Source organism: Rutilus rutilus (assembly GCF_951802725.1).
Source record: "Rutilus rutilus genome assembly, chromosome: 18".
Classification (NCBI taxonomy): domain Eukaryota; kingdom Metazoa; phylum Chordata; class Actinopteri; order Cypriniformes; family Leuciscidae; genus Rutilus; species Rutilus rutilus.
The window spans coordinates 18,529,445-18,555,487 of NC_140231.1; the positions used below are offsets into that span (position 1 = coordinate 18,529,445).

Here is a 26,043-nt window from a genome sequence, read left to right on the forward strand (position 1 = left end):
ACCAGCTCCACAGCAGACACACACATACCAGAACTACCACAAGGTGTAAATAAAAAATGCACATCATGCAATATATATTTTTTCGTAAATGAGAATATGTTGTACACTGTGGCTGTTGATGGATGAATGATCAATTTATGGTCTGTCTCAGTAGTTTATGGAAACATGTAGCAGGCCTTCACTTTCAGATATCTATAAAACTATTACAGATGGAATATACTGTATTATAAAACACAATGATTAAACGTCTCACTTGCTACTAGAATCGTAAACCAAAGTGGATGGTGTTGTCTACTGTTATGCTTTTTTTGTTGTCGCACTTTTTTCTGTTTCATTGTCATCTAAAGCTCTGGTTCAACATTTTGGTACAGTTCAGTGACAGATAAAACCTATATTCAACTGCTCATATTTTCACCGTCAAACATTTTAACTTATGTTCAGGGGAAGCACGTGCTGAATATTATTTCATAAATGATTCATGCTCAGAAAACCTCATTAATGTAAAATGAACTGTGTGGAAGATATTCTCATGATCATTTGCGGCATAAAGAAATCTATCACACAAATGAGCATGACCAGTTTCTGATGAGTCTGATGAGTCTAATCGTGCAGTTCAATATACCTGCAGAGATGGATTTTTGTTATGTAGTTTAAGCAGTCAGCTCAAGATGAAATGGCATTTGTCGTTATGTTGTTGTTGGGGGGGGGGGGGGGGGGGGGGGGTAGGGTGTGTGGCACCTGCAATATGTATAGCAGCACAGTCCAAGATATATGTATTCTGTATTCTTATAGTCAACAGACTGTACCAGTAGAAATATTTTGACAGTGTACTGTATGTATAAATAACAGATATTTATAGTTACGTAATAACGACGAATTGGGGAATCTTTAATTTTGTACTGCGAGAAAAACCCAGAAGATTTGTTCCAGTTTAGCTGTCTTGTTTATGGAGAAACACAGTATATGTTCTTTCTGCTGTTAGATGCTCCTGGTAGCAAGGTGTGGTCATTAGCGAAATAGCAGATGATGCAAACTGCTTTTTGTAGTAGGTATGTATTCTAACAATCACCGTAACCTTTTCTAGAGACCTCAGTGTGGTGTGTAAGCAGCCATACCATTGAACATATCATGACTTGGTGCTATTGCTGATTGATTTTGTGGTCCAGACCAGAGATAACTCTGCGCCTCACATTTATCATCACTGAACGATCTTTCCTGTAGATTAACAAAGAAAATGAGAGAAAACCACACATTAATACCTGAGGAGTGTACTTTGTTACATCAATGCGCTACCAAAAACTAGAGACACTTAGAAAATACCGTAAACACGCTCTTGACAGTCGGGAAAACACTTTTGACATATAAGAGGTTATAGCTACAGTGCAAAACAGTTTTGATGCTTTCCATTTACACAGTTTTTTTTTTTTTATCTCTTAAAAATAAAATAAAATTGCTATAGGCTAATTCTATTTTGTTCGTTTTTTTGTCAAACAACATTTTTTTTTTTTTTACTGTAGAGCAACAATGTTAGCCCTTTTGTTAGCCTCAACATGTATGCTGTACTGATGTAATATGTTTGCACCGTCACTGTTCTCTTTTAATTTTTTTATACTTTACTCTTTTAATTTCATTTGTAGAATCATTTGCAAATTTGCACATCACAATATGACCTCATTCGGACTCAATCAAGTGGCATTAATGTGCCACTATTTTCCATTGATGTAGGTTTCTATCCATATGCTGTACTGTCAGCATTTGCCTGCACAGAAACTTAAGGAATTAAACATGACATTGTAATCTGAGAGCATATGTGATATATGATTTATGTCATTAAAGGAACAGCTGACCCCAAAAATACAATTCTGCCATCATTTACTCACCTTCATGTTGTTCTACATGACATTTGAGAATTGACAATTGAGGGTGAGTAAAGGATACAATCTTCATTTTTGGCTGAACTGTGTCTTTTTTTATTCTGAATTACAGGATGAATGTTGTTACCTAAAATGTTTAACATCACAATAAGGAATGTGGGAATCTGCTTTGTTCTGTATCATTTATTCCCATTTGTATGGTTGTCACTGCTGTTCAATAGCTTTGCTGTATTGTTTTGATGTGCTTTCATATGTTTCAGATAAATGAAATTTCAAGCGGCACCCATAGGGTTAACTCTGCTTACCTCTCTTGTATCTTGTACAGTGCTCTTATTAATTGCACCGTAATGGTTGCCCTTATGTTATGAGTTTCAGATTCCAAACAATATTTTGACTGCAACTGTTTATAGTTCTCCAGTAGCTCTAAATTAACTAACATCTGACCTCAGACACAAGAAGCAATGATATGATGCTAGGATGTTGCTTTACTCATCAAGACTAAGGTTATAGATTTTTTTTTCAGATAATAGATACAAGTGGAGCTGCCAAGTATATAAATAAATAAACAAAACAATTACAATAATAACTATTTAAAAAAAAGACTAACAGTGGTAGATACTGACCTCACCATCATCACTTCTTCGGTTCACTTCACCCAGTGCTGGTACAGCTCATTGACATTTTCAGATGCTAGACTCATGTATTTTTTTGCCTGCTTCAAAAATGTTTTGTATTTTGAGATAATAAAAGAGACAAGAAAATGACAGTATACTCGTGTGAGCTTTGCTTATGTATGGGAGACTGGTGCTATTGTAACATTTTAAATTTTCTTCATACTATACCTACTGTACCTGTTATCTTTTGGTGTAAAAAACATGTGCCAAAACTAATAGTAATATTAAAATATTTTACATCAGGACAGACAAGATTGTTCTATTGAATTTGTTTTCAAAAAGGAAATTGACTAGAGGGGATTACAAAAAACTCCTCTTCATTTTATCAGTATTATGACAGTCAGTAACCTAAAACAGGTTCTCAATCAGACCATAACTCAGTCATTTATAAAGTATAGGCCTATTAAACTTAATAAAAACAGAAATACTGTAAAATGATGCATCTTTTCGAGAAACTTTGCTGTTATGTCCTGACAGAAAGACAATGTTTATTTTAAAAATATTTATCTTGTATAAAGTTTAACAACTGTGTTCCTACTTTTGGTCAACACAGTATATATATTTTTAAAAATCAGGCAAAATAAAAGTCCTGAAACTATTTTCCCCTTAAACTAATAATGGTTCAACAACGTCTCACAGCCTGTGGCAATATACACAAAAGGAAAATAACCCGCTTTGGTCATTTTAGCAACATGTGATAATTAGAACAGCAACATTTAATACATGTCTGATGTGCAAATAAGGCTATTTCGTAAGATTTTCTGACTGCCGTGACAGTTCAATAGATGGAGCTGAAGATCGGTTCTAATGCTGCTGTAGTCACATTCATCCATTCATTCATTGAAGTAAATGCAAGATTTGTCATTTATTTATAATACATATTTGACACTTTTTTTTGTATATAATATTTATTTCAGGTTTGTTGTCTTGTCTGTTGGTCCCAGAAGCTACTCAATAATCAGTGATTTGTGTGTTAGATTTGCCCATTTTGATACATTTAGGATAGGCTACTCAATTGGCCTATAATATTTTACTGCAAGTGTATTTCTGTAGGCTATTAGAACCACGATTTATACTTGCAAATATTGCACTATAGGACCAATGTAGGCTATGTGAAGTCTTGCATAATTAATGTGCACAGTAACAGTCAGAGACTGACTGCTCTTGTCAATATTTTAAGAGAATGAGCACCGCACGACAATTTCATGATTCTAATAAGTCTCTCATTATAAGATTATAATAAGTCTCTTAAGCTCTCATCGAGCCCTAACAAGAAATACTCATAAAAAGGGAAAGAATGAACGATTCAGTGCGTGTGCCCTGATAAAATCCGCTGGACTTCTGCGCCAATCGCACTTATGTGGTCACGGTGACGCGCATGGAACACCACTGCGCGGTCACGCTTTTGAATGTTGAACCGAAGTCTCTCTGAGGCAAGTGGCGGTACGCGTGGCTCAGCCGACAGGACAGTACACCTCTCTTCATATATTCGCTAACATTAAAATGGACGTCAGATATGTGACAGGTCTAGTCACATATTCAGTCATATTTTTTTAAAGTTCAGTCAGGAACGCCGCTCGAACAGCTGGTTGGTTGCAGCTAGCTGCAAAGCTAGCTCGACAAACCCCTTCCCCACAAGACGATTTTTAAGGAACCTATATAATTTCATCTCTCTGAAGTTATATTTTCTACAGCACAATCCAGTTTCGTGTGGACTTTGCGGTCTTTTTCGTTTAAATCTCTTAATTTCACGATGCGACTCTCTGGCACCGGGTTTCTCGGCTGGCTTTCTGCGGTCTTCGTGGAGGATCCCTGGATAGAGCGGTGCTGAGCCACATTGACACCCCACTATTCATTTTCTCGAGCATTTACACAATTATACAACCGGTAAGTACTTAAACATAGCGGGTTACCGTTATATTTATTCATAACTTGGTAGTGAAACGCCTGCGCGAGGGGGGAAAGTGGAGCGGCTTGAATGTGTGTGTGTGTGCGCGCGTGTGCTTTTGCGTGCTTTCCTATAATAAACTCTGCTACTTAGCTTTACATTTTATAGCTTATGTCTACATGATTGTATTTTATGCAATTTACACTATTAAGTGTCATTAAAACTGGTGTTTCTGGGAAGTTTGAATCGATTAGAATGTTATATTGATTTAGGTTACACAGTACATTCCCTGGGAGGTGTACTGTTTATCCTGTAGCCTACTTATAAAGGTACACACACTCGTTAGATGTCGCTAGTTATTATCGTTAAATAGTCCCTTAAGATGAGATCTACGATGAAACGGAGTTGAAAAGAATCAACAGAGTCAAACGAATTGCAATTTATAAAGACCGTATAGTGCAGTATAGCCTACGTTTCGTGTTTCACAATGAGATCTGACCATAGACGTTGGTTTATTTTTATTTTTTGCTCCAAGGGTGCAGAATGACAACATAAAATTGAGGATTTATGTCTACTCTTTGGTCTAGACCAGAGGGTTTCAATCATTTAGATGGCAAGGACCCCCAAATATCCTCCTTGTGACCCCATCCTGAAATGTAAAAGCCATCTTTTAGAATCTTGAAATAAAGATACAATTTATACTTTTTGAAAAATGATTGTAACAAATATGTCTCAAATATTATTTGGAAAATATTTAGTTGCGTTTTGTTTCTACTCATTATATCACCGTGCTGTCATAGTAGGCCTAATGATTTTTTATTTATTTCTTTCCCACTTGTTCTCTAAACATTTCCACAGACCCCCTACACTTCCTTGTGGCCCTTTAGTTTGAAAATCCCTGGTCTAGACAAATGAGAATTCATGTAGCACCTTTGCATTCAGGTCTGGTTTTCCCTTTTGCTCTGAAAGGGGTTAGCAGTCATGAATCAATATTTTAAACTGAATTCAGTCTGGTTGTTGTACACCTGTTAGACAGAGAAAAATGTTCTGCTCTTGGCCACATTGCTTTAGAAAAATAACGATGCGCATCCTAAATTATATTAAAGTCTCTGAATGATTTCGAGACTTGACATTAAGCCTGAGAATCAGCTGGAGGCGTCTGTGTGCATATTAAAGCAGCGCTCTGCTCAAAATATTGATTTTGGTGATAGAATTACAGCTATATGTATAGCTTAGGCTTTAGCCTGTATTGTGATAGGCCCACAGCTTTCATTCATCGTCGTATTACTGAGGCGAACCACATCCAATCTGGTCTGACACTCTTATTGCCAGCATGGAAAGAGCAACCTTGAGCAGCCTGGTTATAACCCTTTTCTACCTTCGTGTTCTGTCTGGTGCCGTGCTTGACATTCTTGCTCTTGTCGTGTATTGTCAATCAAGATGTGAATCGCTGCTGAAGCGATGAGCTGCTATTGATTGGCACAGTGGTAGAATGCCTCTCATATTTCCTCTCATCTTTCTAATTTCCTGCATCGGTTAGCATACAAATTCCATGCTGCTCTAACAGTGATTATTTGGAGAACAATGGTGCATAGCTCTTTGAAATTATTGTATTTGCATTACAACTCTGATAACAAGCAATAACATAAAATGCTTAAAGCCATAATGATTATATAATTAAATGTAAGGAGCAAGATAAGCATCAAAACTGATAACAGCCTGATAACAACTAAATACTTGTAAAACATGTTGCACATTGCCTGAATGTGATTGGACTGAATTGTTATTGTGTATTGTCTGGTTTCATTAGTTCATCTGTTCTTTAACTCAGACAGGCAGTGCGGGATAATATATTGATATATGACCTACATAAACAGGGAAGACACTGCCTACATGATACAAATTGAATGCATATTTGTAAGGTGATTACAAAATGATACACACACAAATGGAAGGGTTTGGATTTTAGAGCATTTCCAGATGTGTGGATGAAAAAGTCTTTTTTCTAATATTGGCAGATATCATTTAAACTTTTGTTTGAAGAAGATGATCCCATTTTATTAACATTCATTCATTCATACTTGCTTTCCAGCATATTTTAAATGCTGTCATGAGCATGTTTTCTGTGTATGTGACAGTTCGTGAACACCGAATTACGTTCTTTCACGTCTATTTTTGCTTTAAAGGGATACTCCACTTTTTTTGGAAATAGGCTCATTTTACAACTCCCCCAGAGTTAAACAGTTGAGTTGTACCGTTTTCGAATCCATTCAGCCGATCTCCGGGTCTGGCGGTACCACTTTTAGCATAGCTTAGCATAGATCATTGAATCGGACAAGACCATTAGCATCCCTCTCAAAAAAATGACCAAAGAGTTTCGATATTTTTCCTATTTAAAACTTGACTCTTCTGTAGTTACATCGTGTACTAAGACCGACGGAAAATGAAAAGTTGCGATTTTCTAGGCTGATATGGCTAGGAACTATACTCTCATTCCTGCGTAATAATCAAGAAACTTTGCTGCCATACCATGAGTGCAGCAGGCGTAATGATATGACGCAGCGCCTGAAAATAGGTCTAGTAGGTTAGACAAACTTAGTCCCGGTCACGTTGGAAGTTACCGAGCTGAGGACTATTTTCAGGCGCTGCGTCATGTGAGAGTATAGTTCCTAGGCATATCAGCCTAGAAAATCGGAACTTTTCATTTTCCGTCGGTCTTAGTACACGATGTAACTACAGAAGAGTCAAGTTTTAAATAAGAAAAATATTGAAACTCTTTGGTCATTTTTTTGAGAGAGATGCTAATGGTCTTGTCCGATTCAATGATCTATGCTAAAAGTGGTACCGCCAGACCCGGAGTTCGGCTGAATGGATTCGAAAACGGTAAAACTCAACTGTTTAACTCTGGGGGAGTTGGAAAATGAGCCTATTTCCAAAAAAAGTGGAGTATCCCTTTAAGGGACACATACACACAAAATTGTCAAAATGCCCGTATCCTTATAAATGCAATGGCTTATGGTTTACGTTAACGCAAAAAATTGAGATAGAAAACGGATGCATATTATTATATTGGATCCGTGCATTCAGTCTTAAAGTGACAGCAGCCTAATACCAGGTGTGCTGTCTGTTTTATTAACCCTTTCACACGGTAGTTTAATTTGACTTGTTTTAGAACGTTATCACCTTATTATTTCCAATGGCGACACGTCATGCTTGTCACTTGACACACTTCAGCCACGATACCACTGTATGATCAGTATGACAAAATTTTCACAAACTTGTTAGCCATGTTATCTACATGATATTCTGATTTTCAAATGCATGTAAGTGAATGTGTTTTGTCATTTAAAAACCTTTATCATGATCATGTTAGTTGATCTATAACCCGCCATGTTCGTTTGCACTGAAATTCAGATAATTGTATCTGTCGGATTTACAAAACACAAATTCATTCATAGCATACACTTCTCCCGAAATACCTGAAAGTAAGAGGCCAGTGAAATGGGAGAATAGAGTAAACTTTAGTTAGGCTACCTACACAACGTGTCTCTGATATGTGTCTTTTTTTAATTGAAAGGATTGTTATTGGCACTTCCAGAGACATCAGTGTGTGTATATGACAAACTACACATTTGTTTTGATAGTACTTGTGTATGTAAATGTCTGAAACCCAAAATAAATGTGTGTAACAGATAGTTTTGATATGTCAAGCTCTGAGCGTGTCTGTCTCTGGCTCAGCGCCAGCCAACACGTGATCACGTGATGCACTGACCAATCTAATCACACCGGTGTGATCGTACGCTCCAGTGAAGACTATGTAGTATTATTTTACATTTGACTATACAATGTCTGTAACTGAATACTGTTAGACTTGCCTGATAAACATGAAACACTGTTTTTCATTTGTATCTTTGTTCTGTTGTATTTATATCTGCTTGTAATTTTATTATTGCAAATTTACTTCCCTACAAAATCACCTCAATCGTTTTAGATTTTTCTAGATTAATTCTGTCCAAATAGAGCTATTCAAGTCATTTGGTGTTTTTTTTTCTATTTTTATTTTTTATATTGCAATATAATGCAGAAAACAAAACAAAATTCAATGTCAGTTTTTTCCAATGTTGTGCAGCCCTGTAGACTAAGCTTAATTTGTGTTGGTCAAAACAGCATATGCGATTCAAGATACAGTGTCAACCTCATCAGAATATGAAGTGTGTTGTAATATCAGTGTTTGATTCACTCCAGCAGCCATCTGTTTTCCTTGTGTGGAGTGGTTTGCGTTTTTTCATGTGTACTTGGTGAATGCCTTTAGGTCATTATAACGCTGCTCTGTGAAATGAGGAAAGAATTTAAATCTTTGCATTGAAATATGAAAGCACATTAGTGTCTATTTCTTATTCTCTGTTTTTCTCTCTCTTCACATACATTAGTGGAGGATAATGCCAGTATTGGTTAATGGCATTGAATCTCTGGTTGAGAACAGAGTTTGCATTGTATGTCTATGCAAACTAATGCAAAACAGAATGACATAAGGCAGTGCTGTTCAGAAAGCCATTGTTGGGAGGTAGATATTATACAAACCTTCCACTTGGTGCCTTGACTAATATGAGACACATCTCTGAAATGAACGTTAGTTTCTATTTGAAATGCATTCATTGATATTTTCAGTTGAATGAGCATGTTGTCTTGGAGAGCAAGGCTAATGCAAAGTTAGCCTACTTCTGCAAGACTTGAATTCCATTAGTTAGTCAGACATAGTCATGGAAATTTGGATAAGGAATTTGAAATTGTGTAGTTAAGACTTATATGTTCAAGTGGTGTTTCAGACAAGAACGGATGGCTTCTTCCACCTTTTTGTACTTAAAAAAATATTGTTCGCTGTGTAACAACTAACCAATTAGTTCTGCTTGAATTGTAAAGGTCTCTCTGCTCGGTCACGGTCAGATGTTACATTTTCTGACAGGGACTTGCAGAAGCGTAGTCTATCTGAAGATGGAGTAATCTTGGCTGGGAACATGATGCTGTAATTGGGCTGCTTATTTGGAGAGGGTTTAAGAGAACCTCAGAGCTGAAAGATGTTTGAATTAGGCTGACGCATTGCAGCTTAACTAAACAGACAAATCAGTCCGACATTGTTCAGAAAACATGAGGTAAAGACGTTAAGCAAAGTGCTGTGCAAATAGCTACAGGAACGCATGTACTGTACTCAACCTTATCATTATCTCCCAGCTTCTTTCCTAACAATATGTTGTGTCAGCAAGTTAAACTAGTGTTGCTGTTTACCTGTTTGTGTTTAGCTTTTAAAACACTTTGTCCATGTCATGATGGAGAGAGAAGCGTTCTAAGCACTTTGCAGTGCGGTTTCGTTAACCGTTGTGAATACTCAGCTCAAAACGTTTGTGTAAGAGCAAGCACCAGCTGACTGATGTGACGACTATGTGCTACTCATCATGTTTTTCCGTCACAAACCTGCAGAAGTGAATCTTGTTTCTCAGGACTAATGGGCTTTGTTCTGTCTTTTAATATAATTCGTTCAAATTAATAATAATTTGTTGTTAGTTGCCAACAGCACAGCAGCTCCCAACAAATAATGACACTCAAACCCATTGTTACTCACGTGTGGAGTGGAACCAAAGCAAATCTCCGTGTCTGTTTTCAGGCCTTCCCGCTAGGCTCTCTCCAGCGCTGGAAAGCTTTTTTTAATATTAACGTGAGTCCTAAAGCTCTTGCCCAGTCATAAACCTTAATTTTCCAGTGATTTCTTCTGAGCTTTTCTCTTTTGTATTGTCTCATCTCTATTTCTGCAGTCTCTTGTTCGTTCTTTCTCCTCCACCGTCATATGCCCCATAATGCTGATTGGCCACACAAGTTTGTTGTTGTTGTTGTTCTTCGTGTGGCGTCTAACTAACTTCCAAACAGCATTTTTCAAATAACACTTACCTCACCTTTAAATTAATAATTCTATGATTCACTCATTACGGCTTGCCGCTACCTACTGGCGATTTTAGTTTCATATATAATAGTATCATTTAATTTTCAATATTTTCATATTACAATTCACAATTTTATATTTAGAAATTTAATCTCATAACATTTAGGCAATTGTAATTGTTGTGTAAATTAATTTTGATAAATGGTAAGATGTGTTTTGTTGACACTGATTTTATTTCATTGCTATAGCCCAACAGTCCTATAGTGAATAGTGTTAAAGGGATACTCCACTTTTTTTGGAAATAGGCTCATTTTCCAACTCCCCCAGAGTTAAACAGTTGAGTTTTACTGTTTTCGAATCCATTCAGCCGATCTCCGGGTCTGGCGGTACCACTTTTAGCATAGCTTAGCATAGATCATTGAATCGGACAAGACCATTAGCATCTCTCTCAAAAAAATGACCAAAGAGTTTCGATTATTTTTCCTATTTAAAACTTGACTCTTCTGTAGTTACATTGTGTACTAAGACTGACGGAAAATGAAAAGTTGCGATTTTCTAGGCCGATATGGCTAGGAACTATACTCTCATTCCTGCGTAATAATCAAGAAACTTTGCTGCCGTACCATGAGTGCAGCAGGCGTAATGATATGACGCAGCGCCTGAAAATAGTCCCCAGCTCAGTAGACTATAGGGTCGACTATTTTCAGGCGCTGCGTCATATCATTACGCCTGCTGGAACCATGGTACAAACCAATATCGAAACTCTCTGGTCATTTTTTTTGAGAGAGATGCTAATGGTCTTGTCCGATTCAATGATCTATGCTAAGCTATGCTAAAAGTGGTACCGCCAGACCCGGAGATCGGCTGAATGGATTCGAAAACGGTAAAACTCAACTGTTTAACTCTGGGGGAGTTGGAAAATGAGCCTATTTCCAAAAAAAGTGGAGTTTCCCTTTAAATGGTGTAATTAATTAAAAGATGATCAATACTATGGAACTTATTTTAAACTCCATTCATAAAAGAATCCTAAAATTATTCATTATATTATTTAGCATATTGAAGACACTGAAGATGAGCAATGGCTGCTGAAAATACTTTGCCATTAGAATTTGTTTTAAAATAAAATAAATTATATAAATTATATTTTAAAATATAGTAAAATAGAAAACATTTCATATTGTAATCCTTACAACATTAGTTTTTACTGTATTTTTGATCAAGTAAATGCAGCCTTGTTGAGCATAAGATACTACTTTAAAAAAAAAATAACAGTAGTGTGTGTTTTCTGAGATTCTTGGATATCACAATATCCCCATAAATATTCTGCAATAACCTGGAAAAACAAAGCAGAGTTCTGTATTTCCTAAAAGTTACAAAATGGTCCTACTGCTTACATAACCTTGTACATTTGGCAAACGAAACCATACTCATCCTTTCGGTGACTGAAAAGTTTGCAGTTCAATCAAAGGATTCATTGTCTGTCGACAATCAGCACTGCCACACACAAAGCCTTGGCTGAACTCTAACCCCCAGCTCTGAGGGCTAAGGATGCATTGTGCGGGAATGAGGGCTTTGTCATTTCAGGTCACATGTCCATTAATTATTAGAGTCTCATGCATTGGTTCGTCCCCTGACCTCCACACTCAAGCTGAGTGAGCGTGTGTGCGCTGAGCATAAAAAGCATCTCCATTGGTCTCCACTGTAGAGATGCTTTGGAATTTCTTATTGGATTCTTTGCGTATAAACAATTCCCACATTGAGAGAGGTTGTTGGAGAACAGCCAGGGAATTCCTACAATGGGGATAACGAGGAAGCCTTGACAAAGGGAGTTCTCATTCGGTATTCAATTGGCAACATGGTGTGCTGAGGAGCTCTCCTGCACAAAACTCTGATACCTTGGGAATGTTTGCACCATTTATTACCGTTTTCTTTGAGCGTATCTACACACTGTAAAAAAGGAATTGTTGAGAACCAAAAACAAAAAGGTCCTGTTAAGTGGAAAATATGTAGTTGCTTTTTTTCCCAATGCATTTAGTTTTGTACTGGAATTGTGCTTTGTTTTGGTTTACTTGTTGTCCTAATCATATATTTTTATTAGGGCTTTCGTGATTCCTTGATTAGAATTCAAGTACTCTATTTAAAAAAAATTCACGATTTCAATTTACCCGTGTCTAGGAACCGGCAAAATACCGGAAATGGTTCATTCCATGGACAAGAATCCATGAACCACATTATTAGACTGTTTCTAAGGCTGCACAATGTTTTAAATCCATATAAAAACAATACAATAGCATAGTACTATTGTTAATTTACGAAAGGCTGCGATTCAGTTAAATAAATATGCCCTGCATGTTTAGTGTATGTTTTTATTATTTACACCAACTCAAAATTTTCTAGTGACTGGTCACATCTAAATGTTTGATCTCAAACTAAAAATGTATATTGGTAAATTTATATTAGTAAAGCAACTTTACTGTATTGTTTATTCCCCATTGCCCCAAAAGAAAATGACAAAAAATGTATTACATCATTATATATTAAACACTCAAGCCATTCGGCCACAGTTTATTTTATAATATAATAGTTTATTTAATACATTTATTAAATCTACAACAGTATTGTGAAAATACCTTAAAATGGTAAATGCATTGAATTTTCTGCACAGTAGACCTTTAAAAATCATGCATTTAAATTCAGTATTCTGATAAGATACACAAAGCTGATGAATTGCACCTTACATTAACAAAATCACAATTATTTGAAAAACATCAATTATCTGCAAAAACATAAAAAAAAATACCATAAAATGTAAGTAACTGGGGAGTGTACTCACCCAGTGTTTAGAGAAATTTCACTTACATTTTAGTATTTAGGTACTTTGTGTTCATGAAACTGCAGCTTAACAGTTTAAACATTTGCCTAAACATCTACAAACATTTTCTAAAGTGCAAAAACGTCAAAAACACCATAAAATGCATAACTGGAGGGTTACTTCAAATGTTCAGTGTAACTTCACTTTAATTTTTGTATTTTCACAAGAGGTACTTTGAGCTCATGAAACTGCATCTTAACAGTTTAAACATTAAACATCTAAGACATTTACAAATATTTGAAAGACTGCAAAAGCCACACACACACACACACACACAAAAAGAAAAAGTACAGGGTTACTTCACTCAGTGTTTAGTGTAATTTCATCTGAATTTGAGTATTCTCACAGGAGGTACTTTGAGCTCATGATGTCCTCTTAAATGAAGAAATGTTGATTGAGAGCAGATGTCCTTAAAATCACAGTTGTCACAAGAAAATGTGGCATTCTCCTTAATGCCAGTCTTTGGATGTACCCTTCACAGGTGTGTTTTTAAAGCCCCAATTGTTTTGAAAATACAAACACATTCTGGGTGTTCCCGATGTACATGCACTGACATACCGTTGCAAGTTTGATTTATTAAAGTATATGAGGGACAACTACTTAAAATCAAAACTTGCCACTAGATCTGGTAACATGACATCAGTTAATTATGTATTTAACCACTGACCTACAGAATATGACAATATGGTTGGCAAAGATGGACGATAAGGTTATGAAATGAAAGTCTGTAAGATTTATTGCTGCCCTTTTTACAACAAAGTGACACCCATGAAATTCATCCACTGACATAAAGTTGCTAACTCTAAATTCATTAAGTTAGTCAATTAATGAATAATGTCAATGTAATATCAAGTTTTGAAGTAACTTTAGCATTAACCCAAACACCACTTTTATTTTTATTGATATTCTTATTGTATTTGGCCTGAAATAACATTTATTCAATAAAAATAAAATTGTTTTGAAAATTTCGGTTTATAGTTCTGTATTAATAACAATAATTAGTTAAATTAGTTTTTTCCCCCCTAATTTAGAGGCTCCATATCTAATCTTGCCTAGGACACCAAGTAAGCTAGAACCAACTGAGGATGTCAGGTTACCTAAAATGATATCATGGCCACGTTGTGTCCTCAACAAGCTAGTACTAGGAGTCCCCCCCAGACTAACACAAAATGGCAGACATCAACTTCGTAACTTATGCAGCCTGAATTACACTGTCACATGTTTTAGTGGTCTCATGGGGGCTCTCAATAAAGCAACTTAACACAAATTACATATCATAGGAGCTACGAGTATTTGACACAAATATGGAATGAACAAATATGCAATAACTCGACAAATACTCACTGTGAAAGTCGTAGTGGTTCCGTTTTCTTCAGTCAGACCTAACGATGCTGGGTTACATTGAGAAAAAAAAAGTTATAACAGAAACGTATACCTAGTGTCTCATACATTTAATATGATCATAATAAAGTTCGATACAATTGTTTAATTCAATAAATAGTATGAGAGATTAGTATGGGGAAAATTAGGTTATAAAATGCTATCATGAAACCAGCAAAGGCGTGAATTCACTGTTGTTCTGCAAAATACAATGTTATGTATGTAAAATATGCTGTGTCCTAAAGTAAAACATTCGGAGAATCGTTCTGATTCGTTTAGCGAATGCTTATCGGGTGCGTTAATGTAATACCCATGTTTTTCGGTTTTATGTTGAAATTGAGACCTGCACTCGTACAAAATTAACGTACACAAGACTTAAAGGAGAACTCCGGTCAATTTTAACATTGAGCTCATTTTTTTGTACATTTGGAGTGCTGTCAGTACAGAGTGATTCCTTCGGAGTGAACGCGGGTGAATCTGACTGCAGTAGATGTGAAAGATATGAATAAAAATGATGTTTATTCAGCCAGCGCACATACCTGTATTTACATCCTGTTTTCGGTCGAAGTCCACAGTAATCGATTGTCGAGTTCACGCGCATAGGTTTAGTACCTATGATCACGCGCGTGAACTCGACAATCGACTACTGTGCTACTGTGCTTTTTTTTTTGCTAAAAAAAACTAAAAACTTTTTAGATATAAAAACATACTTTAAATGAACTTTAATTTTCCAAGTTACCTGTATTTTTTTTTTTTACTTATTACTTAAATCAAAACAACCCAGCTACAGTTTGATTAAACATGACTTAAGAAAATGAACAAGAATGGAGTTATCTATTTTTGCAAATTAACTCTTCTGTTGTAAATGTCCCAATTGGGAGAGGGTGTGCAATTTTCAAAGAGTTTAATTAAATGGTCATGTTATATATTTTGGTTGCAAACATTTGTGAGTTAATAAACGTAATTGGTTGTGTAAATTTGACACATAATATCTAAATATCGATATATCCCAGAATCGAATCGAAATCGCATCGCAGGATTTGAGGTATCGGCAAATATCGTATCGCTGGCTGAGAGAATCGATATTGTATCGTATTGTGATGAACAGTCCAATTTACACCCCTATGCAATGGAACGCAGGAACGCAATGTGCGCCATTTCATCAGATTTGTAACATAAATCATTTATACAGCTATGCCAACACATGAGAATACATCAATGTGTTTCCAGATATGCACATCCAAATATGTGTATCTGTTCATCGCAATTTCAAAATAAAAGTTTAAACCTTTCACTCTGAATTTGCATGTTTTGATGTCCACATATTCTTGTTCAAGAAATTACAGTGGCTGTAGCATTTATATCATAAACAAATAGCCAAATATTAAAGATAAATGTACATTTGAAGTAAATGTCGTTTGGCCAGTATTAAACAAGGATTTGATATGCTGTAAAGTGTAACAATCAACATAATGTACAATGTACATGCACATGATTGTTTAATTTTTTTATATTTTAAGTGTTGTTTTATAACCATATAGTTTGCTTTTGATACTTTATTTGAACCAAATATTATTGCCTCATTGTTATATGTATTTTCATTTTAAAGGCTTAGGTCTTTGCTTGGGTCTATTTTTATTACCACAAAAAATATCCGTACTCTCTGTACTAACCCTACTCGATTAATCATCAAAATAATCGACCAATTACTCGATTACCAAAATAATTGTTAGTAACAGCCCTAATTTTGATTTCATTGGCACTTGTAGAATATTGATATTTTCTGAAAGGCATAGAGACTGTTTTCACAAGACTCTGTTTTCTGCTGCATCACTAAACCTGTTGCTATTGAAAGTATCTTTAATTTATTCAAACAATCTTGTGCCTTGATCTCCTGAAATCACTCTTGATATAAATTGCCTCTCTGATTGTCATATTCAGTGCAACCTTCCAAAGCACATCTAGCATACGGCTTGATGCTCCAGCTGTGGGAAAGAGCAATTTGAGGGATGACTCATCTGTGGAGAATCTTCAGCCTCAGTTCTGACAGCTCATTTTTCCTGTTAACTCTAATTTGTCTGAAATACAATAGGAGCCTGCATACTACCATTTTTTTTGTAAGTTTTTTTTTTTCAGTATGTTCTCACTGGCCTGTGAATGTAATTTTTGGCATCGGTGTTGGTATAGTACAATTAATAGCCAACAACAAGCAGTCAACAAAAACTACTTTCAGTAGCTTCTTGAAGGATATTCTTTCTGACTTCCCAATATGATGATAACTGAAAACCGTTTGCTATTAATTAGTCAGACAAGAGACTGAGAACATTTGGAATAAATATTGAAAAAATTTTTCTCACCATTTGGCAAATTGCTGGTCACTTCTGCGCATTGCTGAGTAATATGAACAATAAGGCTTCAATTCCAACAGTATGTGCTGAGTAAGATAATCTCTTACACCTTTAATTGGATTTTGATGTGGAGATTGGGTCATACAAGGTCACGCAGTATGTGTTAAGCTGTTTGACGAGTCATGACTGGGCTATTGACAGCTAACTTGTAAATTTAGCTTAAGGCTGACATATACAAATCTTAATATTGAAAATGGATTAGCTGCATCCAGTCTTTAAGGCATTATCATTGTCCTGTATGTACATGCATGTACCATTCTTTGAAGCAGTGTTTGGTCAGCCTAGCAACTCCTTATACAATAAACTCAAAAGTCTTGGTTGTCTATTGTGCTATTCATTGCAAACTTACTCAAAGCATTCACAGGTGTAACTTCTCAGTTGTACATAGGGCTGTCACTAATGATTAATTTGGTAATCGAGTAATCGGTTGATTATTTTGACGATTAATCGAGTAATATATATTTTTTTTTGTGGTAATAAAAATAGGCCATAGCAAACAATAGCCTTTAAAATTACTTAAAATATATGAGGCAATCATTTCTGGTTCAAATGAAGTATCAAAAGCAAATAATCATGGTTTTATAGAGCAACATTCTTAAAATACATGCTATAATTTACGTAGTATTTAAACTTATGTACATTCCATATCATACCAAATGCCTGCAAATCCAGATCAAATCCTTGTTTAAGATGGGTCAAACAACATTTAATTCAAATGTTAACTTAATCTTTAATATCTAAAATGCTACAGCCACTGTAATTTCTTGAACAAGAATATGTGGACATAATCTGCAAAATCAGACAGCGAGGGTTTAAACTTTTAATTCGAAATTGCGTTGAACATTTCACATTGAAACTTGATGTATTCTCCTGTGTTGGCATAAGTTTATAAATGATTTGCGTTATAAATCTGATGAAATGGCGCACATTGCGTTCCCAGATGAACTTTATAAGTAACCCAAACTCACAGCATTAGCAGAAATGGAGTTTGAGATGCGCTCCACACATAAATAAAAACAGCTCATGTGGAGCAGCATTTACTGTGAATGCTCTTAGATGCATGTAACCTGCACGCATGTAAATAAATTAAGCATATATATATGCTTAATTTATTTAAATGCAGGGCAACGGCTATATTTAATAAATTGAATCACAGACTTTGTGAATTCAAAATGTGATACTTTCGGCTAAAGTGATGTGGTAAAGAGCATTTGCTGTGATCTAGGATTTTTCCAAACCCATGTAAATCTTGAGTGAAACCACGCCTGACAGAATTGGGACACACCGAGCAATTTAGGATTGGAAGACAACGAAGAACTGCCTAGACTAACACTGATGTTATCTGCTCTCTGTTAGAAGCTGTTTCATTAAGTGTGAAATGTCCTGGCTTGCTGTGCCGAATGTTGTTTTTTTTTTTGTTTTTTTTTCTACACACTTTATTTCCAGTGTAGGTTAAGTTCTGACTGTCAGAGGTGTTTGTCATATGCAAGATATTCTGGGTCAGATTTGACTAGAACCCTTTTTAAAATGGAAACATCTCTCAGTCTGACAGAGAAGACTGCTCTTGTACATTCTTTTTTGTTATTAGCCCTTTTTGTCCTTGATCTAACTTTGCCATTTACCTCCCATTTATAGTTTGCTTCAATCTGAAAACATTGTTTAACAAAAATTAGGCTTGTAAGTTCTTCATTGGGTAAGTTATGCATTTACTTTCCAATCAAGCTGATTAGCCCTTGTAAGTTTCCCCAAGACTTGAATTGAATTTAAAAACGTCACATAAGCAGGAACCATCGGCTTTCTGTTCTGCACCACTGAACTGCTTCCTGAGGGCACAGACCTGTGTGATACTATGGATTGAGACTCATAAATTAATCATTAAAGATTGAATGCATTAATTATTCATATGCACATTCAGGCAATAACAGCCATCAGTTAAATCATCTTGGTCCAGTCTGGTTTAAAGTGTCTGTTTTTCCCTGTAGGATTCTTCCTTTAATATTTTTAAACAACTTTAGGAAGTACTTCTATTGTACATTGAGTATTTGGAATTATGACCAAAACACTGTTCCAAGAGAACTCGTTTTGGCCAGATTTGAAGTAGGGATGTCCCGATACCACTTTTTCACTTCCGATACTGATGCCGCAGCTTTGGCTATTTGCCGATACCGATATCAATCTGATATTTTTATTTTATTCTTGAACTAATACTAATACTAATAAAATATGTGGAAGCACTTTGCTCAATTAGCCACATAAAAACAGCTCACTCAAATGGAGAACAAATACTTCTCTAGTATATAGTCCACAACAACAGTTGATAATGAAAGACTGCCACCCTTTATTCAAAAGACCTTGAGATATGTTTAGTAATTGTACCTGAATGAATGAATGAATTTGCTATATTCCAGATCAATATATTTGTTTCATTAAGATTTTAATTAACTTTAACTTTATTCTCATCTTAATTATAAATAATTTATTTCTGTATAAAATAATACTACCATTAAAAAACACATTTGATTTTCTTTTTTAATCAATGTAGAATGTGTAACTTAAAAATAAACAGATTAGTGCTCTGTTTTAGGACAAGAAATGAAAACCAATGCAATATGATGAATGTCCAAAAGATGAGATAATTTTGGCTTTTAAACAGCGTGTGTGTGATATTTTGGTTGGGTGACAGTTGTAGGTTACAGTTTGACAAAAGCACAATGTTGTGTTTTACACAAATCTAAATAAGCTAAACACTTTGCAGTTTTAATGATGTCCTGTATGAACAAAATGACGGAGTATGTTTTTATGTTTCCACTGTTCGATCACGCCCGTGCCTCTCTCTCTCTAACACACACACACACACACACACACACACACACACACACACACACACACACACACACACACACACACACACACACACACACACACACTTTCCAGCATTGCAATCTTGACATCGCAGCCTGGTCATTATGCTGCGTTCACACCAAACGCGAATAGAGCGTCAAATTCGCGTCTATCGCGTCTAGTTCGACGCTTGAACATTTTGAATCCATTCGCGCGTCCAAAGCGAAATAGACGCGCGTTCAGAGCTAAGGCGGGGCTACAGATTAGGTGTCCCTAAAGAACCCACATCTATGTGTGTATCTAACAGTAGTTCCGCATTACATTAATGTGCACGCGAGTTTTATTTATTTTTATACCGTGTATTCTTCGTGTAAATCCATGCACTGAACCGTGACGCACGTACCGGTTCGGTTCAATACGAATACATGTACCGTTACACCCCTAATAGGTATCGGATCATATTTTTGTCTCCGATCTAGCGTTCTGGGCCAGTATCGGCACGATACCGATGACGTGGATTGGATCGGGACATCCCTAATTTGAAGGTATTGTACATGTAACCTATGCCAGAATGCCCTTAGCTCAACTAATCAAATATGGCAGATGAGATGGAAAATGCAATATTTTATTCAATATTTGCATTGATAAAAAGTATTGTCGTTGGCTAAGTAACATGCTAGCTTCAAACTATTGCATGTAGCATTCCATTCACTAATGAGGTTCTGTCCTATACTAGCAGCATCCTACAGCGAGGGAGCTCACTAGGGCATGGAACAAAGCTTATACTCTGCTATATTATGAGAGCAATACCAAACTACTGTCTTGTTACAGAATTTGCTTATGCAGTCTCCTTTCTTTGCTCTTGAACTACAATTGGGTAAAGTTCATTTTCTCACTTGAGTGCTTCCTAATGCCACAGACTGCCCTCTGTTCTTTGATCCGCTGCTGCCACTTGACACTGGCACCAAGTGCTCGAGGCTGTTGCCAGACAGCTGCCCGGGGTGAGTGAGGAGCATCAGACTGATTTCATTCTGTTCCTGATAGATGCAGGACCTCCAGACGTTTCTCAAGAGCTTTACTGATAAGTTTTGCAGTGTCCTCTCCGGGTTTTTTTTCTTCTTGCCCCACGCTTTTCTCAAACCTCACTTGAATGCTCACCCACACAGAGTTGTTTTTCTTTTGTGAAACTGCAAAGGCTGTGAAATGTGCTTCTCATATTTTGATGTACATTGGAGATATAAAGCTGCTTGTTTGTTCAACAGTAGGCCTATCTCAAGGCCATCTCGTGATGTTTTTCTTGCTCACTGTGAGGAGGTCACGAAAAAGTCTCTTGTAGGCTAAGTATTGTGAGACTTCTGCCGAGTGATACTTTGATCTCTATCATGCTGGCTGCACAGTCAACCTAAAAACACATTATTTTTTTCACATCACTGCCTTACTGACTTAAAGTTGCAAGCATATTTGTCCTCTTTTTTTATTTAATTTATCACCAAATAATTGAATTGTGAAGTTATAGTTCTTTATGGTAATTGTGACATACCATCTGCAAGGCAAAGGTATTTTTGAAGGTATAGATGCTGGGATTTGTCAGCTCTCAGATGCTGTGCTGACTTAATGAGCAATGACCTGTCCTTGGACACTGCGGGCATGTCAGGCGGGTATTTGATCTGCATAGCTCTGGATACAGATAATAACCTAGGTAGGTCTGCCCCCAACTAAAGATTTTTCTAGTCAACTAGTAGTCGTTGATTTAAGCCATTAGTTGACTTATCGCATGTTTTAATTTAAAGGGTTAGTTCACCCAAAAATGAAAATTATGTCATTAATGACTCACCCTCATGTCGTTCCAAGCCCGTAAGACCTCCGTTCATCTTCAGAACACAGTTTTAAGATATTTTAGATTTAGTCCGAGAGCTTTCTGTCCCTCCATTGAAAATGTATGTACGGTATGCTGTCCATGTCCAGAAAAGATAATACAGACATCATCAAAGTAGTCCAAGTGACTACAGTGGCTCAATCTTAAGTTTATAAAGCGACGAGAATACTTTTTGTGCGCAAAAAACAACAAAAATAACGACTTTATTCCACTATTCATTTCCTTCTCTCTGGGCCTCGAGTCTTTTCACGTAGTATAACTGCGTAGCGCTTCTGGGTTGTTCTCATCGCTTTATAAACTTAAGATTGAGCCACTGTAGTCACTTGGACTACTCTGATGTCTGTATTACCTTTTTTGGACATGGACAGTATACCGTACATACATTTTCAATGGAGGGACAGAAAGCTCTCGGACTAAATCTAAAATATCTTAAACTGTTCCGAAGATGAACGGAGGTCTTACGGGCTTGGAACGTCATGAGGGTGAGTCATTAATGACAATTTTCATTTTTAGGTGAACTAACCCTTTAACTACTTTAATACTGGGGGGATACATAAGCCATAATGAATCTTTAAGGGGGTCATATGACGCTTCTAAAAAAAACATTATTTTGTGTATTTGGTTTAATGCGTTTATGTGGTTTTAGGTTAAAAAGTCATTATTTTGCACATACCGTATATTATTGTTGCTCCTTTATGTCCCGCCTTTCTGAAACGTGTCGATTTTTACAAAGATCATCGTTCTGAAAAAGCGTGGTGTGCTCTGATTGGCCCGAATACCTTAAGCGTGTGATGGAAATGTCATGCCCCTTACCATATTTGGAACATCAGTCCGTAACACATGTCTACCTTATCAATTCGAGCCCAAATCTGTACCGTAAAATGCAGATGGCCAAGCTGATAGATCAACTTTGCCAGCGCGACTGGACCAGAACGTATCCGATTGGTAAGGTTTTATTTCATTGGGGACATAATTAGTGATTATATTGACTTATACTGTCTTTTTACACTGAGTTACGCTATGTAAACATAAAACCAGGTCTGCATTTGTGGTCGTAGAAATGACAAACAAGCGCTACTCTATACTGCTCAAAACTTGCGTTTGAATAGTTCAGTAGCAAATTCTTAAAATATGATAGCATACTTACACACTATGTCTGTGAGTCAGAAGCACCAGACTGTACTTTCAAAGATGGAATTGCCCCACTTTTTAGAATCAGCATTTGTGCACAGCCGGCCTTGTACCCTCCCAGGTTCTGGAAACAGTCCTCCGAAAAATGGGCAGCACACAGTTTAAATATTTTGGTTATACTGTTCTGGAACAGTTGTAAATAAAGCTTCACCACTGTTTTCTAATTGTGTTCTCTTTTGGAAGGCCAAACAAAGTAGTTTGGCTTTCGCAACGAAAAACAAAGCGTTTCCACAACATGGCGGCAACAATAATACAGCGAGAATACATTGCGTATACATTTGGGCGGTGTAATGAAACTCTACCCCCACACACTGACGTAGATTTGTGGGGGCATGTTTGAATGAAGCATATTAGGAAGGCGTGGCTGAGCCTTAACTTTTACAAAGACTATCTCTTTGCGTTTGAGACTTGTAACTCTGCAGATCTTATACATGCACAAACAGCTACATAACACACTAAAGAAAAAGGAAAAGAAGAAATCACATTATATTACCCCTTTAATTAATTAAATTAAATTCATTCATTCATATATTCATTATGAATGTGTCGGAAAAAATACATTAATTTATTAATAAATAATCAGTGTTTTCTGGTTCATTGCCAGCAGCAAAGATGTTGACAATGCTCACTTGCCCATCTCTGCAGTATAGTGGGAGGTTCATATAAAGAGAAATGCACATTTCATACGGATTACATAATGAGTATTTGTCTTCTATTTGAATTGATTCTTTTAAAAGTAGACATTTCAAGCATCCTATATATATATTGTCTGTGAGGCAAGTAGCTTATACGCTGAGTTTCTTTAAATTTTTGTGACGTGCTTCAGTTCACAGAGACTGAGACGGCAGAAAGCTTATTCTGTTTGTTTTCTTTATTTTACAAAAGCACAACGTTTTGTTGTTATTGTGAGTTTACCCAAATGTAGACCCTTACAGTTTCAAAATGTATATTCTGTATGATCAAAATGACAGAGTATTTTAAGTTGCTTCCATTGTTGTCAGGAAAAAAGTGATAAAAAGTGATCGCGCCGGCACCTCCATGTTATGCAGAACTCATGCTATACGTTAGCTTCCACACTCCGCACAAACACTTAGATATGCATCTAATAATACCGCACATTTATCTAACGTTAGAGTGATTGGCTAAGGTCCTTATGTTTCAAATAAGTCGTATTTAAGGTCGATGGATGATAGGCGAACGTCTGGATTTCCTGCCCGACATACTGTAATTACCACTAGAAGCCGCCATTAACGATCTGTCCCTGTGTGACTTTGCCACTTCCTGTGGAGTTTTTATTTATTTATTTATTTATTTATTTTTTTTATTTTGGTAGACTAAGCCTCTTCTCGTCGATTAACGTTTAGGCGAATATTTTGGGGCAGCCCTAAACCTAGGACATATACCTGTAAAGAGAAGACTTTCCTGTCCATTTCAGTTAAGAACTGACTTAGACATAATAAACAACAGCTTTCATAGTCTATCTATCTACTGTAAATGTAACGTCAAAGATTACTCCTTTATCTCTCAGATGTTTGAGCTGTATGTCTTAGGCATTTGATTTTTAATTGATCACTTCAATTCTGAAGAAATGGCAGCCAGCTAAAGGTCATGTGAAGACATAAAGACTCAAACAGGAGAAGAAACGTTGCTGGTTAAATGAATAGAATGGAAAGTGCTGGTACTTTGTCAGGAACATTGACTTTTGGAATGAGCAAGCGAAATAAGCCAGCTTGTTCACACTCTCAGATGCTTCGAAACCTACTATCTTTTTCAGCTCCGAGGATAAATGTATAGCATTTCAGAGTGATTACAAAGGATCTGTATTGCTTGTTTCTGGATCTCGTGGAGCTTTTTCACAACAGCGTTATTGACGCTAGATTAGATTTTCTTTTGGAAGTGTTTGCTTGTAACATCAAACATTGCAGGACCTTGTGTAAATATAGAGATGGAATATGAATAACATAAATCTTATAGTGTAACAAAATAAAATTTTATTTGGGAATCAGCATACTTAAATGATGGGGGAAGAGAAGTCAGAATCAGTGAGTTTGAATTGTTCAGCTTTCAGCATTCGCTGATTGTTTCAGAAAGTTTTTTTTCAGAGAATGTTTCTGTCATACACACAGACTTGTGACAGAGTGGTTTGATGAACACGAGGTTGAACATCTCCCATGGCTTTTAGTCACTAGATCTAAATATTATTGAGCCACTTTGGGGTATTTTGGAGGAGCAAGTTAGTAAACGTTTTCCTCCACAAGTATCACATAGTGACCTGGCCACTGTTCTGAAAGAGGAATGGCTCCCCAAGATGAATTGATGCTGTATTGGCTGCAAAAGGAGGCCCTAAACCATACTAATAAAATATTTTGTGGTCTAAAATCAGGCGTTTCAGTTTAATTGTCCAATCCCTGTACTTCCTGTCACGTTCATGCACTCAAGTGGCTAAGACCGCAAGTGTGGACATTGAGACAGGCCCCAAGAGTTTGATCAAAAAGTCATATTGCTATGGTCAGGACAAAAAAAAAATCTGATTTATATTGAAGAGATGGCTTTTATTGCTTGTTTCTTTATCACGTCACTTCTGATTAGGACATTTTCCCCATTTCCTTTCATACATTTTACTCTTTCCAATGTGTGCCCAGTGTAAGTTAGCCATTTTATCTTTGTCAGAATGTTCCAACCACTAGGCTATCTGTGGCACAAAATTCCCTCTGTAGGACATCCTGCTGTCAACTTTCAAAACAGTGCTTTGAACAATGAATGTGATATTTTCAAGGTCTCTAGGGTCGACTGTGCTCCGCATCTAGTGTGCATAATAGCCAGTTCTGTAGGAAGAAAACGCCCTGTGCTGTCACCAGCCTGCATTCCCATTTTATCTTAGATTTATCCTCTGATAACAGTGTGATATCTTGTGCTGTTTCACTGAGGCACAGACTTTCCTTAGCCATGTGTCAAACAACCTGTCAATCAAACAATCACACTGTGCTTTTTGTTCAGCAGTGAATCTTTTTTTAGGATAAGATTTACTGGCTTACTTGTAATGTAGAAAGAAACACTCTACACTAATATACTAATATATTATGCTTTGTCACCTCAAGCTTGGAATT

The 26,043-nt window shown here is 36.4% G+C and overlaps 1 protein-coding gene across 3 annotated transcripts in view; it reads left to right on the top strand.

Moving 5' to 3' along the window:
* Positions 1-3,939: 3,939 nt before the first annotated feature.
* Positions 3,940-26,043, top strand: part of arhgap32b (Rho GTPase activating protein 32b) — a 106,180-nt gene continuing 84,076 nt past the window's right edge. For all 3 annotated transcript variants that reach the window (XM_084388239.1, XM_084388240.1, XM_084388241.1), the window contains exon 1: positions 3,940-4,435. The gene's annotated coding sequence lies outside the window, so the exon portion shown is untranslated. The remainder of the gene's footprint in view (positions 4,436-26,043) is intronic.